This window comes from Myxocyprinus asiaticus, chromosome 19, assembly GCF_019703515.2.
Source record: "Myxocyprinus asiaticus isolate MX2 ecotype Aquarium Trade chromosome 19, UBuf_Myxa_2, whole genome shotgun sequence".
In the NCBI taxonomy this organism is placed as follows: Eukaryota; Metazoa; Chordata; class Actinopteri; order Cypriniformes; family Catostomidae; genus Myxocyprinus; species Myxocyprinus asiaticus.
Window position 1 is genome coordinate 14,884,197 of NC_059362.1, and position 15,670 is coordinate 14,899,866.

Genomic DNA, 15,670 nt, shown 5'->3' on the forward strand with positions numbered 1-15,670 from the left:
AGCCTCAAAAACACTCCAATCAGTGAAGTCAAAACAGGCTTGTAGTTCCAGCTCTGCTTCATTGGTCCATATTTTTCCAGTCTTTACTACAGGTTTAGCTGATTTTAGTTTCTGCCTGTAGATCAGAAGATGAACCAGACAGTGATCAGAGAGTCCCAAAGCTGCTCGAGGGACAGTGTGATATGCATCCTTTATTGTTGTGTAGCAGTGATCCAGTGTATTGCTGTCCCTGGTGGGGCATGTAATGTGCTGTCTGTATTTGGGCAGTTCACGTTTGACATTTGCCTTGTTAAAATCTCCAAGAATATAAATAAGAGAGTCCGGGTGTTGTTGCTCCGTGTCTGTGATGTGATCAGCTGCACTCACACACGCTTGTGAAGGAATATAAACACTCACCAGAATACACGAGGAAAACTCCTGCAGAGAGTAGAAAGGTTTGCAGTTCATGAAGAGTGCCTCTAAATTAGGACAGTACATCTTTTTCAGCTTTGTTACATCTGTACACCAACTTTCATTGCTGTAAAAACATGTTTTCCCCATTAACTCCACGGTGCGATCCGCTCTGAACAGCTGGAAGCCCGGTAGATGTAATGCACTGTCCAGAATGGCTTCACTCAGCCAGGTTTCCGTGAAGCACAATGCAGCAGAATTAGCAAAGTCCTTATTTTTGTGGGTGAGGAGAAGTAATTCATCCGTTTTGTTAGGAAGAGAGCAGAGATTCGCTAGATGGATGCTTGGCATCGTGGTTCGAAAGCTGCGCTGTCTGAGCTTGACCAGCGTGCCAGCTTGCTTCCCTTGCTTGCGTCTTTTAGCGCACTTGTACAGCACCATTGCTCCTCCGACTAAAATGGCCAACAGAACATCCGAGTAATCAAAAACCGGTAAAAGATTGTCTGGTGTGTGCTGCCGAATATTTAGCAGCACATTTCTGGTAAAACTGATTGGAAATAAATTACTGAAACAGAGGACAAACAAAAACAGAAAAAGAACTGGAGAGCTCCATACCAATCTTTATGGAGCATCTTTACAACATCTTTACCACTTTATGCGCCTTTGGCAAACAACTTGACTCTTCAACTAGCAATGGTTGAGTACCGCCACTGCTCTATGGCGATGCTAAAAGCTCTCTATCCTTTCTCACCCATCTGAGTCATATAACTCAGGGCTCCAGACTGTGACTAAAATGGTCGCAAATGCAACCAAAAATAATTGATTGCGACAATCATTGCGGTTATCAACTCAGATAACAGCTCTGTTCAATTGTGGTGAGAAGAATATAATCTCAGAATGCTAGAATGCTGTTTTGGCAGCACGAGGGGGACCTATACAATATTAGGCAGGTGGTTTTAATGTTGTGGTTGATCGGTGTATATACTGTTTATTAAACCTTCGATTAATTGGTCTTCCTTTTCTTCGGTTTTCTATCTTGATTCTGAACAGCAATCTAAATCGAGCAGTTCTGTGATTTGGCAAATAAAAACAGCTATTTGACTCCTTAATGTTTCAGTTTAGGAGCCAATGGCTCCTAAGTCATTTTTTTTAGTCTGGAGCCCTGTAACTCCACACTCACTATACAATCAGCCATGATTAATTTCATCATCCTCTTTAACTTTGATCAGGGATGTGATTTTTCTGGATTAATCCGGAATTTTGATTTTTCTATCCTAATAATATGAATCCTCATTGAGCTGTGCATTCTGTACATTCTCTGTAAGCACTTTTCAACCAAACTGATGCTGCGTCATGCACATACTATAGAATTGAAAACGTGTGGGATGAAGACTACTGATTTTACCATCAGCACTTGATTCAAGTAAATCAGGTTTATTTTAATTAATCCAGAGAAATAAAAGTTTATAAATGGTTGGATATAAAACAAATTTGAACCACACAGTTGCTAAAAGGTTATAAAGCATTTTATGACATAATATTTGCAGTGAAAACTTGAAATTTGACTTCACATATAAAGTATTCAGTGCCAGTATATCTAGTCATTTGTATGTATTGTCAACAGTGGTGGGAAGTAACAAATTACAACAACTCTTTACAGGACTTGAGTACATTTTTCAGATTTTTATCTGAATAAATAAATTATAGTACTTTTACTTGATTAAGAAAAGAAGTATCCAACTTCGATATATATATTTTTTACCACAATTACAAAGTACAAAAAAATGACAACGTCCCTGAGTGTTCGGTGAGGTATATGTGCTAAATATCCTTCCCAACTGAAATGTGCATCTTCGCAGCATGATGTAGCCAGCAGGAAGCCAGAACAACAGCATGCTCCAGAGAACGGATAGCATGAGTCATCTCTGGCACTAGGCATTCTGGCTTCACTCCAACGTGTTGCTGACCACAAAACGTATGCAATCCATTTGAATTTGACAGAGAATGGTATACTTTAAAGTGCTATGTAGGAAGTCAGTTATCTTAAACCGCTAGACAACCTCGACATTTTAAACCGCACCAACAAATAAAATTGGAGACAACACTGCCATGGACCAACATGAAAAACAAGGCTTTTCAAACTACACATCATCCTTACTTAAATGTTGAATTTTTTCTGTGGTAACCAGTTCTTGAAGTGGACCGGTGCTCACCGGAGCACCGTACAGACAATTATGTGCAATGCTTTTCACAGTAATGGCAATTATTCTTGTGTAGGCTACCATATTTGGTCATCTTATTCTGGAAAGGAACCATTCATTCAGATATAAATGGACCATCTGACTGACATGTCAAACCACCAATCACACTGAACTTGGTTTTAAAGGTACATTTCAACTGACGTTTTAACACAGTGTTGTTTGACAAACATGCGGGGATATCTTGTTTACTTGCAACTATTTGTCTCAAACAAAGTTTTTAAATACCTTTAAAACGATTCTATGCCACGAACATAATCATGTTTTTTGGAGTTAATATAAATTTCTGAATTTGCCAAAATGCTTCTTTTTAAAATTGCCTAATATTTATTTCCTTTAAAAATGTAATGCATTCAGTCTTAATCCATCTACTACCTGAAATGTCCTTGAAATCACAACAGGAAAAAGTATTTAATGTCAAATCAAGTAAATGCATTTAATAAATGTTATATATATATATATATATATATATATATATATATATATATATATATATATAATATTTTTTATAATGTTTAATAATCTAATACATTTTCTATACGCAAAACTGAAATCCACATTCTATGTTAAGAAATATTTTTTATTTCTTCTTTGTCACAAAATAAAACAATAGGCCTACTTGACAGTATGGCATGGTAAGAAATACTGTAGCTTTACAGCTCTCTTAGCAGTATCCATTACAGTTATGCATAGAATTTTAAGAGACATTAAATTAAAAAAATTTTTTTTAAAAACCCCACTTAAATATTATTTATATACAGTGCATTCAGAAAGTATTCAGACCCCTTCATTTTTCTGTGCTTCGTCACAATCCTGTCTCTGAGCTCTGCAGGCAGTTCCTTTTGACCTCAAAGCTTGGTTTTTGCTCTGATATGCATTTTCAGCTGTGAGACCTTATATAGACAGGTGTGTGCCTTTCCAAATCATGTCCAATCAATTTAATTTGCCACAGGAGGACTCCAATCAAAGTGTCGAAACATCTCAAAGATGATCCAGAGAAATGAGATGCACTTGAGCTAAATTTAAATTGTCATAGCAAAGGATCTGAATACTTGTCAATGTGATATTTCAGTTTTTTCTTTTTAATAAATTTGCAAAGTTATCAAAAATCTGGTTTTTGCTTTTATGGGATATGGTGTGTAGATTGATGTGAACAAAATAAATAATTTAAAGTATTTTAGCATAAGGCAGCAACATAAAATGTGGAAAAAAAAATGAAGGGGTCTGAATACTTTCTGAATGTACTGTATAGCTGTATACTGTATAATATATGTACTGCTAAACACTACAGTACAAAAGTTTTAGATCACTTATTAAGAATCCTCTACTTGCGGCAATGCAAGTGTTTGGCATGTCCTGTTCATTGAAGCTGCTAGTCTAGGACCTGTGAGGAATCTGTTTCTCAAACTAAAGACTCTGAACTTGTCCTCTTGTTGTTGTGCATCTGGGCCATCCGCTTCCCTCTCTGTCCTGGCTAGGTCCGGTTTATTTTTTTCTTTCAAAACCGTAGTGCATGAAAAAAGGCTTCACCTCTCTAAAAACAGTTGAATGATGAATGTCAAGAGAAATGTGTTTCTTTGTGGCCAATTTGTAACAACAGAATTTGACTTGCAAATGTAAAGCGACTTGTAAGAAATGCAAGTGTGCACAATACCTCAACAACTTTCAACTGTTCTAAGAAAAACAAATTAAGTACCAAATTAGCGCAATAGAATGATTTCTTAAGAATTCAGGTAGTCTTTGCAGCACATCAAAATTTAATCCATGCTTTTGTTTTCATAGGGTATAACCGAGTTAACATTGGTTATGGTGGCTGTCAAAGACCAAATCCCAGCCATTCTTCAGTGATAGAAAATGCAGAGTTAAGCTCTTTATGATAATAATATAATTATAGAAACTGCTGTACAAGCAAATCCCACTTAAAAAGGGTCACTGGTTTCATTTTAGATTTAGTCACAGGAATCAGCTTTTCCTCAGTCCTGTTTTTGTCTTCTTGGTGATCCATCTTGAAAATACCAGGAGAAGGGTATTTGCCTGGAAACATTTGTTTAAGTAATAAAGTCTCACTTATTCCATATTTTTACTAGGTTCTGCCAAAATCCTCCTTTCCTCAAGAGTATTTTTGTGAACCTCAGTTTCGATAGAGGGATAGCTACTGAGCTTTGTTTATACTTGTGTCTTGGAATCCAGCTTTGCCAACTGTCTCTCTTCCTTTTTACCTCTCCATCTTTGTTATTTATCTCTTATTTCATGAGCATCTAATATAGTTAATGTCCTTAAAGGGGGTAGTGTGTGATATGAAGACAACTATAAGTAAGCCATTCGTAGGTTGATTCCCCAAAAAGTGTAAACACTGTGGCTCTGTGACGCTATCAATACATTACTCTGTTTGAGCATCCCAACCAGCCAAATACACCATTCAGTGGCGTGGTTGGCTAAACCAATGGTGTGAGTTTGGGGCGGGATGTTTCTGTTTTCTTACCAATGGTAGACTGGAAACCTTTTTTCAAACAGTATTCAGTTTAAGAAAAAAATGTGTGGTGACGATAGTAATGCATAAATTACATGCTTCACCTTCAGCAAGCATTTGTGCTCAGTGTCATTTGTCCTTCCACTGTGTAAAGCTTGAGAGTCAATTGAGGCAACTTGTCTTTTGTTTGTGGTGATCTCAACAAGCCTTTTCAATAACACTTGATGACATCATCTCTTTAGTTTTTATGGGTTTGGATTTACAAAAACCTTCTGAATACATATAGAGCCAAATTATTCCTGAGCAATTAATTAAGTCAATCATCCAGTCAAATCAAATGACTTGAGGATAATTTCACAATTGCAAACAAAGCTTCCTGGCCGGCCTGCTTGTGTGTGGTGCACTTTGGCGGGCCACCAAGAGCTGTGTTTTTCCTTGGCTGTGCTGGAGTTGGACCTGAGCTCAAGTCATTAGCTCATTGCTTCTCTTTCTTGCTTCACCCTGCCTTAATCTGCCACTTAGCGCCCAGCTATTCCTTTCAGCCTTTGGTGTGTGGCATGACATTGTGACTTCCTCTGTAGTGAGTAAGAGAGTTTGGCCTCTTATGTTTTTGTGGGATTTATGCCCCAAATGTCTTTGATTTTTAGCATGTACTTATTTTTAAAGGATCTAGTGAGCTGTTTTAAGTCAAACTTTGATTGGGCAGTTGAGAGCTGTTGAAGTTATTAACTAGCAGAAAACAGCGGGTAATATTAAATGTTTTGTTAAGGGTGTTTGTGCTCTCATTGAAAAAGCTTTGATATGGGACCATAAAGTCCTATATTTTCCTGCAAAGTTTATTAGGCAGAGAGTTGGGTGTCAGTTGGAACAGTTTAACAAGAAGAAAGGATATTGCTTGGAAAGTTTAGACAAGGAAACGAAGCATCTAAACACGTTGTTCTCCATGGAAATAGGCAAAACGGTGAAGAAGAGAAATTTGGAGAACGATCGAGCAAAACTTTAAAGAGAAAGAAATACCAAATAAATACCAAGACAAACAATAGTTTTCAAAAAATATGTTTTACTCAACCTCTACTGATATTAGTCAGACTTCCTCGATCTCTAATGACGTTCTAGGGTTAGTTGCTGGTAACTGATGGTAGCTTTATGTAGAAGATGGCCAATTGTAAATGAGCACTCGGGATGTTTATAAGTTTTGGCGCTGAACCCTGAAAGGAATTAGATCTGAGCTAGTCAACCCTACAACTAGCTCAATAAAATTTTAAGAGATGTATCTGTGGTTTATGACATTACTTTGCAATTACTTTGGCAGTTAAATGGTCCCAAACAGTCCACCACTCTGAATAACCAAATGTTTGATATTGTCAAGACCAATCTAAGAAGGCAATCCTTTGACAGTTATTCAGACATTGCTGAAGTTTTACATATACACATATCTACACACACCTACATCTTGGTTATTTGAACATGGGGAAGTGTGACAGAGTTGGATGAAATTTGTTGTTTTTCTTGAAAGAGGATGTATTTCCCAGCCTTTAAAAAATATATCAGAGGATTCCACATCTGGCTGTCAGACTTTCCCAAGATGACACCAACCAGCCCGGCAAACACTTACTCACACTTCAGAAACATCTATCATAAGAAAGAGAAGAACAACGTGAGAGGTAGGCAGAAGGGAAAGAGGAGAGCCCCACAGAGAGAGAAAGGGAATTAGGGTGCTTTCACACAAGAGCTTTTGGTGCGGCCCTGAATCTGTTTGGCGTCTGAGTTTGGTTCATTTGGTTGATGTTGTTTTTCGAACTGTACCAGGGTCTACATGAAAGGTAAACTCTGATATGGTTTGCAGCTGGTATGAAAGCAGTCTGTTCTAACTTGTGATAATGAATTGCTATTGATGACATGTAATTTGCATCTTTGCATGCTTCTGGCCACTGCTTTTCTCACAGCTGCTTGTCTCCAATTAAATTGCCTTCAGAGAGTATCTCTTGCAGTTGAACTCTTGTTCTGACCAAGCAATCTGGAGGGATCAGAGACTGCAGGGAAAGATGAGGATGACTGAGGGACAAATGATCCAGTGATGTTATTGATTTTGTCAGGATGCAAGATGCAACACAGCTAGACTCACAAGATACAAGACTAAAGTCTCAAGAGATCCCAAAATTGACTGTTGTTCATGAAAATTATCCTGTTGGAGCAACATGAGAGAAAGATGACTAAACAAGCAGCAGGTTTCTGTCATTACCTGAGTTTAGAATGCTCTCCCCAGGGAACAAATTTTTCGGCATGGTAGTAATTAGTGGCGTGGCTCAACATTTCAAGTGGGGCTGAAGATCAGTAATCCAGGAAGCCTATACATGACACACTCTTGTTTAATCAGAAGGAAACACTGGCAAAATTAGGGAGATTGAATGGAGGACTATGAGCGAGGAAAGAAAAGGAGGACAGAGGAAACTGGACAACGTGCCCCAAATTATATTTTGTTACACCATCCCACCATTTAAAGGACTGCAGGAGGAAATGAATGTTGGCAGAATGGAGACCAATAGGGCATGAATTTATGAAGTGAGAGATCTGGGCATGAGGAAACTTTAAGCTTGGAGCCAATGGCTAAAGCAAAGAGAGAACAGGAAAGAGAAAAAGTTCTCTCATAGAGACTGCAGCCATTCACTGAACGCGATTTGAATGGCTCGGGCCGTGGTCCTGATTACCACCCGCAAGTCCACTTTTAAAGCCATTCAAAACGGTGTCTAGAAGTGTGGGGATATGGAATTCAGAAAAAAGGCATAGCAGAACTTTCTCCGTTTGCTTATATCATACCATCACATCTTCAGCCTTACGGCGCCTAAAAACTAGGGAAAGCTCATTTGGCAGATAGGAATATAAGCTCAGTTTGGAGGGTGTGAAAAGAGCCATGCCAGTGAATTCAAGAGGGGATACAGCAAATTGGATTTCACAAAAGCACAACTGCAGCAGCCTTGCTAACATTGTCTTTGGCTAACGGTTGCCTACTTAAAAGTGCGTTGCAACCAAAGTAGAAATGTTCTCAACTTTTAGTTGCATGACAGTGTCACTTTCACAAACACTTGCGTTTTTCCTCTGCATCTTTCTGATGCACCAAACCTATTAAAATCTATGCATTTGCAACTGTAGGTTCTACTGGTTGTTTAGATCAGTGTTACTATCAGAAATAATTAATAATTATTTCTTTAGTTATTAATTAATATTTAAATTAAATAATAGAATCTAACTCATTAAAGCCTCATACGGGGCACCAGTAAATGTAGTGCGCTACGTTCAGGAGCGGGTTTGGTTATTAGCAATAATTAATAATTATCAAAGATAATGATCAATTATTAAAATCAATAGAACATTGATTTGAATCAATGTTAGCTCTTTTAATCCTTCACATCAACAGTCAAAGATAACCATCAAATTCTATAGAATATTAATTATTATCAAAGATTATCATTAATTATTAAAATCAATGGAACATTGATTAGAATTAACACTAGCTTATTGATCCTTCAAATTCAACAATCATCAAAGATAATTATCAATTATCAAAATCAATAGAATAGTAATAAGGATTAATATCGCCGGGGCACCACCCTGGAATCAGGGACTAATAACCAGACAGTATAACAGACTCAATATTAGGTTGTTCTCTTAAGAAAATCGACATTCAAAAGGAAACAATGAAGGCATTTGACCCAGGTGTATGCAAAACAAACCAAAACACTTCTCTTTGAAATATATCAAAGTTTATTTATGCAGTAATATCAATTAATAATCAATACAATGCAGTCAATAAACTTCCGACTTACAACTACAGACTAAACAGTGACATGATTAGATATGGTAACTAAAATAATCCTATAACACATGAGAGGAAGGTGTGTGTGTGTGTGTGAATGGGTGTGTGTGTGTGTAAGGAGTGACGTGCACAAAATGGCGGATGTGACTCTCGTGGAGAGTACGTCACGCAAGATTTCCAGCAAGAGAATATGGTCGCGAATGTGGCCAGAGAGAAGCCGGTTAATGGCGTCTGCCCGTTTACCACGTGTCTTCGCTTGTACGATAACTTAGGGACAAAGCTGAGCTTTATCACGAAGTTATCTACTAGCCAAAAGTGTGTGCGAGAATGTTTGTGAGGGGTCGCGTGTGTGTGGTTAGTACGAGAGAGAGAGAAAGAATAAAGTGGCGGCACCAAAGCCGGTTTCGCGATCGATTAGTTCTTTAATGGATAAACTCAGTGTGCCGGTCTCACCCACGATGGCGGAAATACACAACAGTCCAATGTGGTTGGACTACAACACAGCAGATCTCATTCGTGATAACAGTACATTACAGTAATACCTTGAGTATTATTAGCAGCAATGAGCGGACTTGGCGGTCCGTAAACTGTACAAGCAATAACCTTGATACACAAGAATAACACACTATAATATTCTATCTCTGCCCAGACGTAAACCTCTTACTTGAATCGCATGAGGACGCAGGTAGAATGTGTGTTCATCTGTCGTTTGACTCCGACTCGTTTCCTCGAGGCTAGGGTGATGACGCAAGGCCGTTTCCTCGCTCTGTCGGCGGGCGGTATGGCTGCTGATTCTCGGCGGGCTGGCGGAGAAATCAGCGGTGATGTCGACTTGATTGAAGAGGGAAGAGAAATCTTTTTTCTCTTCACTTCTGCAGGCAAACGGATGAAGATGCGGATTGCTCGGCAGTCTCCTTCGGATCTGTTAGAGTGTTCGGTGGAACACGGAGAAATCTCAACTTGTCCAGCGAGATGGAGATTATATGGCCACAGTTTCAAGTCGGATGTTACTTCCTTGTGCCACGAGGCTACACCTGAGAGCAGCGATGAGCTGTGTCTACACACGGCGAGCAAAGTTGAAGGATCTCAGAGGTATTTCTACTCCCGATGACATCAGGGGTTGAGGGGCGTTCTATTGTGTGCCTCATCCAATAGGAGTTGAGAGTTCAATCCTTTAGTGAACAAGGCTTCATGGGATTTGTAGTCTGTTTTGGACTCCCTTTGTTTGATTTTGGCGCGGTTTTTATCAGTAAGATTTATGACTGTGTGTGGGCCTCAGTCAGGTTTTACGGCTATGTTAGGCCTGCCTTTGTCTTCTATCTGAATACATGAGGCCCAACACAACGTTCTCTGACGCAGCGTAAACTCTAGTGTGTAGGCACCCTAAAGCGACGTTCACACAGTGCTTGACATCGAAAAAGCTACTCAAAGTAATTTGCCTCCTGATACAGTTGGATACAGCACTGCTGTACAAAGGCAAAACACAGTAACTTATCATTTTATCGAAATTGTGACCAAAATTGTGTTTCTTTGACTATTATCTATCCTGTGAGAGACAGGTTTGGCTCAGTATGCTCAAATTTAAGTGCATATCTTATTAGTGAATTATAAAGTGTGTATGTGCTAGGGATGTGCAAAACTACCAATTTTCAGAATCGACTAGTCGGTCGGTTGTTTGAACGACTAGTCGTGTTAAAGATAATGATGTATTATATAGGCTCTGTTATGATTACGTGACCCAGATCAGACGTGTTTCAGAAGGATATATGGACACTAAGCACAGCATTTCAACATTACTCATAGCGGAGGATTTAACGTCCGACAGTGATCGGCTTGTAATGTGTTGTTAATGCAGCGCTTTGATGGCTGTAACAGCAGTGGTTCATAAATGGCCTAAACTTAAAGCATTAAAGAGTTTTTGCAGAGGGTTTTACTGTGCTGACTATTAATCACTTTTAAGCACAGCAAGCTATATTCATGCAAAAATGGTCTCCAAGAAGTTGCGTCTCTCACTTAATATGAGAATTGCGTCTCCCATTAAAACCACCACCAATCAAATATTAATGTTAGTATTCAAACCCACTAATCAACTAGTCAATTGTTGGATGACTAGTCGATTAGTTGACCACCGTAGCATATCCCTAGCATGTACAAAACATTTGGCTGCACAAACTCTTGTTTCAGTGTTGGTAAATTAACTGTTTTGCCTTTGTAAGGTGGAACTGTCGAGCAACCGGCAGAATAGACTCTGCAACCCCCAGCGATTTTATCGCTGTCATGAGCTGGGTTTCCATACACATATTTGTATGCGCATTTTGGTATATTGCATAAAAATGGCTGGATGGAAACACCAAGATGCAAATAAAATCTCCAAAATGCACATAAAAAACGTATACGCTCGCTTAAGGTGGATACATTTTTGATTTGATAAGAAGAAATGCGCATTATCTATGATGGAAACACATTTACTAAATAAACTCCTATTGAATTTATTAGGAATACAAGATGTGCATCAAAAAAGTCATGTTACTGAATAACTTGTTGATAATTGGACTAACCAGTGGACCAATCATCACATCTGAAATGTTGCTCTGGTCATCCTGAAATAACAATGTCTAGAAAATCCAAATCCTGCATAGAGTTTGTAGAGCAAATAAGTCGACTACAAACTTGATTTGTGCCGAAGTGCAGGTCTATTGACACTTTTGAAACAAATATTATAGATCCGCACAGCAAATGCATAAGGAAGGAGGAACGCACTCACATAGTTCTCCCAGAACTGTGTAACATTCTGTTGCTCCCAGACGTGAGACGAATTTCTTTACATTGGTCTAAACTGCAACGATTTTATTAATAAAATAGTCACAGTGGCTACAACTTCTCCAGAAGAGACGATTTGTTCTTTTGAACACATCGGATGGAAACGCAGCTTTATTTGCACATTGTTTTTGTTTTATTGTGGTTTTTCGCATTAATTAAATTTGCAACTTGGATGGAAGTATAGCTATTGTGAACTCCCCATCAATCCTTCCAGTAACCCTTATTACTTCAGATTTGTTTACATCTGTTTGCATGCACACAGGATAAGCAGTCTCTGCTGTGTTAAGTGAAGTATGCCCCCTGGTACTAAAGAAACAGTGGCAGATGCAAGGAAATCGTTACCTGTTCCGACTTTTAAACAGAACTGCTGCAATTGGACAGATTAATGGGTGATTTTTCCCTGTTCGCCCTACAAAACATTATGGGAATTTACATTCACTTTATTCCTAAATCTCTAAATTGCTCTGTCTCCTTTGGCCTGGTATTTTCAGTAAAGGGAAAGCATGTGGCAGATGTACAGTAGGTGTAGGTCAGTCTGGGCTTGATGGTAAGAGAACAAAGTGTTTGGAACACTCCATCTACGATCTATCACAAATGGATGCTGCTTATATGACAGACATTTGATAAAGGGGAAGAAACTGTGTGTGTGTGTGTGTGTCTGCAAAAGGCCAGAAGTCATATCCACATGTTTCTTATTACCTTGTTACTGTTTTAGCCTGTTGAATGGAAGAAGATAAACAGAGTGCTCTCAGAGAGAGAAACAGGGTTGGCTTTTATTGGTTCTACATGGAATTGATTACAGTGCTTGGAAGTTGAGCACTGTTTTGAAGTTGCTTTTACCAAGTTAGCTTTTTCTTCTCAATTTTCTGCAATTAATTCAGTTTTAATTGATTTAAGTTCAAACTCCATTTAAATATTTTGTAGATAATTTCAGTCATTTTTGGTAGCCTATTTATAAAAATGTCTTCTTTTTTTATGATATTTAAAATTAAGGTTTGAAAACTCCATTCATTACATCCATTCATTATGTTATTAGATTGCATTCAAACCTAACCGACAGCGATGACGTCATTGCACCTATAGCTGCCTTTACACTGCAGAGGTCAACAGCAAATTGCCACAGAAGCCCATTATTTGTTTATTCTCCCCAGTTCTTCTTGGAGTGTCTTGACAAAAGCAAAGTTCAAAGCACTCTGTTGCACCATTTCATTTACATTACATATCAATTAACAGAACCAAAGCCTAAAGCTTACCTAAAACACTATTCTTTTGCTGCCTTGCAAGCTATGGTATTTCCTTCAGGAAATGTAAATCTTTTTGTAAAATAAGTTACAATATGTTCTGTTCCCTCAAATTTGTCACAGATACGATTTTTCACTAGTACCCACAAGAATAAACTATGGAATCCAAACAGTGGCAGCCTTTGGGCCATTCTTATCCTTACCATGTAATGTCACATTCAACTATCACCTTTTACAGCTTGAATATATGATGTTTTATTTGGCAGTATTTGTGTCTTTCAACAATTTTATGGAATGCTCCTCTTGCAGAAGCACACACTTGGAGTTCAGAAACGTTTGTCCATAAGTAGAGGGAGACTGCCATTATTTGTGTAAGGAAAAGATCTGTGAGTGTGAGAGACAGAAGGACAGAGTCTTACAGTAATTTTAAGACCCTTTGCATGTGCTACAGGTAAGCCATGTGCCCACACTTCAGCACGGAATGTTCTCTGAAGAGTAATGACATGGAAACTCCTGCAAGAGCTGCTTCATTCTTTGTGAGAGTATTTTAGGGTTTTTTACAGCTCTCAGAGGAAACATTAATTTTTCTAACCTTTCACATTTCAGCTATTCGGTTTGGTTTCCCGGTTACGCATGTTTTTGGTTTGAACTTAGTGGCGCTCACACAGGACACCTTTTTGTATTCTGTCTACACACATCCTTCAGACATCTTTGGTTGTAGTGACTGTTCAATATCTTGCACCATGAGCATCATGACAGATGAAGTGTCAAGTTAAAAACGTATCAGCGTTCTGTTCCATACCTTTGAGCTCCATCTAGCGCTTTTTGAAGTAAAAACATGCCCTGTGTGAATGCATCCTCACACAGTGTCATTACCCAAGTGTGGACATTTCATCATGGCTGCAGTTTTTATTAAGTGCTTTTTTAAATTTCGGAGCATGGTGAATAACATTTCCAGTAGCATTTCCACTTGAACAAGGTTTGGGACAGTACAATTACAAACCATTCTTAGCCTGGATTAGCTTAACATATTAAACCTTGCTGGTGGAACCCCTTTAGCACGTTACAACTTACGATTTGTCACTTGCTCAGTCAGTCTATTCTAATTCTGATTTTACAGTACAACAGTGGAAAAGAAACCATAACTTTAACCACGAGCCTGGACCGGTACATAGTGGCACAGTTCCTCAACGAGAACCATTTAGCCCAATGGTGGAAAAGTGTCTGTTGAATTTATTGGTCTTGGTTTTAGTCAGCTTGATATTTACTGATTCTGCTCCCTGTGTGTGTGACAGGTCAGTGTTTTACCATCATGAGCAGCTAGTTGTTTGGATAGGGGTGCTACAGCAAAAACTTGGCTTGTGATTAGCCATCAAAGTGCCCACTGTCAAATATGTGTGATGGGCAGAACATAGGCGTTTCTACGTGAGGAAGTGGTTAGTGTAAAACGACCTAGTGCCTATGTGTTTTTTTTTTTGTTTTTTTTTTCATAACAGAGCTTTTATGAATGGTGTTCCTTATCCCCTCCACAACAGTACATAGACGTTCAGTGGACCAAATCACCAAGACAAGAGCCTCAGCCAGAGGAACCTTGAGGGAGCACCTGACGAGTAAAGAACACCTATACAACATAACCTGCTTGCCACCATAAAATCTACAAACCACATTTCTCAAAACATGGCCAAATCCACAAAATATAGACTTCTCTGTGCAAGAAAAGCCACAAGACACCAACCTCAAAGTGGCCTTCACAGTTTTTTTTATTTTAGATACATTTGGGAAACTATGTGAGGGTCAGAACATGCTGAAATCCAAGCAAACAAACACACCAACCAAAATGCTATTACCCCCTTCTGCATGAACCTGATGAGGACCAGACAACACCTTGAGTCAAACCCATATCTTTTTCTGGAAAGCAGGCAAAGAAAGAGGCAAGACTCTGAGTTATTCTCTGCTTTTGATCTTTTTCCTACTGTAGTTCCCTGTGCTGGGTTATGAAAGAATAGCAACATAACAGAAGTAATCCAACACAGACTTTCTGAAAGACCCTCTGACTGGACCACTTGGCCCTCCCATGCCCTGGTTGAGTGCACAAAGCTGCAGACAGAGGAATTCTTTCAGAAAAGTGGAAACAGGGCTTTGAATCTAACTGAATATGCCAAACATAGATGGAGGAGGACTTCCAGCTGCTTACAAATTGAGGGATGAAGAATTAAATATCAAAGGATAAAGATTAAGTTATTTATATAAAGAACTCAAAGGTAATAAAGTGAAGAACTTACACCTTTTGACCTTAACGTTTGAGGACTGCTATTTGTTTGCATCTGTTTTCTGTTGAGATCCGTCTAGTCTTCCAGATTCTGGGTGTCTTCCGTGATTCCTTACTCTCCCTACGGCTCTCTAAAACTCCAAAAACCTGCACTCATCTCTTCTGTCCCAGGATATTAAGGCCTCCTCCCCTAAACTCCTTGAGTCCGTATCCCCACCTCCCAGGGCCTTGAACAGCCCAGTAGCGAGCTACCATTCGAGAGTTCACAGGCTCTGGGCCACTGGCATGGCTCTTGAACTCCCAGCTGCTTTCTGGAGACTGAGGGACTCTCGGACAACAACTCTGTTTTTTTACGTAGGATGAAGAGGGGAGGGGTGAATGGTTGGAAGAGAGGATTGGGACCTTTTT

The 15,670-nt window shown here is 39.0% G+C and overlaps 2 protein-coding genes across 4 annotated transcripts in view; one reads left to right on the plus strand and one right to left on the minus strand.

Moving 5' to 3' along the window:
- The window catches only part of angptl1a (angiopoietin-like 1a), a 32,464-nt gene extending 16,893 nt beyond the window's left edge, over window positions 1-15,571 (minus strand). Inside the window, exon 1 of the mRNA XM_051645634.1 lies at window positions 15,276-15,571. The gene's annotated coding sequence lies outside the window, so the exon portion shown is untranslated. The remainder of the gene's footprint in view (window positions 1-15,275) is intronic.
- The window catches only part of LOC127410382 (ras-specific guanine nucleotide-releasing factor RalGPS2-like), a 198,312-nt gene that overhangs the window by 141,554 nt on the left and 41,088 nt on the right, over window positions 1-15,670 (plus strand). The gene's annotated exons all lie outside the window — the stretch shown is intronic.